We start from the raw sequence: 1110 nt of genomic DNA on the forward strand, positions 1-1110 counted from the left end.
GCAAATTCGATAAAAATTCTATCAACAATAAAAAATTTTCCTTATATATATATATCATATTATTAGGGTAGGCACACAAATCAATTTGGATTAGATAGAAAATGGATTATCTTCATTTTTTTTAATACTTGTTCGCTTAAGAAAATATCATAAGTTTAAATTTTGTGTGTAGTAACTCTTAAATATAGTTTAAATTCGTGATAAATTAGTCTTTGATTTATTAGACTAAGATTCGTCAAAAATTTTAAAGAAATGAATTTAGCTATTTTGTGTTCTAAAAACACATTTTAAAAGAATATATAATTAAAAAAATTTCAAATTAAAAATATATAAAAAGATTATCATTTCAACAATTTTTAATAAATTTTTTATGATATTTTTAATATGCGTCCTTAATAAACTCATTAGCAAGACCCCAAAAAAAAAAAAAATAGAGAAGACACACGTGTAGTAGGTATATTCTTTCATTTCTTTTTTCTTTCTTACTTCTTGCCTTTATTTCTTTTATTTTCCATCTTTCCCACTTCTCTTCATTCTTTTTGTTTTCTTTCTCTACTCCTCCATAATTATTACTTGTTTTATATCTTCTTTTTTTTATGTTTGATTTTTTTATTATTTTTTCTAACCAAACAAGTTAAAGTTTTTAACATATCTATTTTTTCTAAAAAAAAATATGTTTATATGTCTATGTATTATGTATATTATGTTTGTAGATTTGTACAAATACGAAAAAAATACATATTGTTTAAAATTCATACTTATTTGTTTATCTATATAAGTAAAATTATGTCACCCTCTAAAAATTAAACTTGAGAATAAATTATCTTCTATCACGCATTATTATATGGTAGGTTTAATTTAATTATACGTTTACTAAGACATAAAATAAATATTGTTACATATTTTACTTGAATTTGAAGTATTGTGTTTGATTTCAATTAAACTCTAATTAAGAGGTTGCGGGTCGAGTATTGTGTTTGATTTCAATTAAATTTTTAGTGAACACATATTTTACTCGAACTCGCAACCTCTTAATTAAGTATTGGTTGAAGTATCATTATTTTATCAATTATGTTTCATATACATAAAAAATTAGTCACCAAATTAATT

The sequence above is a fragment of the Arachis ipaensis genome, chromosome B04, assembly GCF_000816755.2.
Source record: "Arachis ipaensis cultivar K30076 chromosome B04, Araip1.1, whole genome shotgun sequence".
Lineage (NCBI taxonomy): Eukaryota > Viridiplantae > Streptophyta > Magnoliopsida > Fabales > Fabaceae > Arachis > Arachis ipaensis.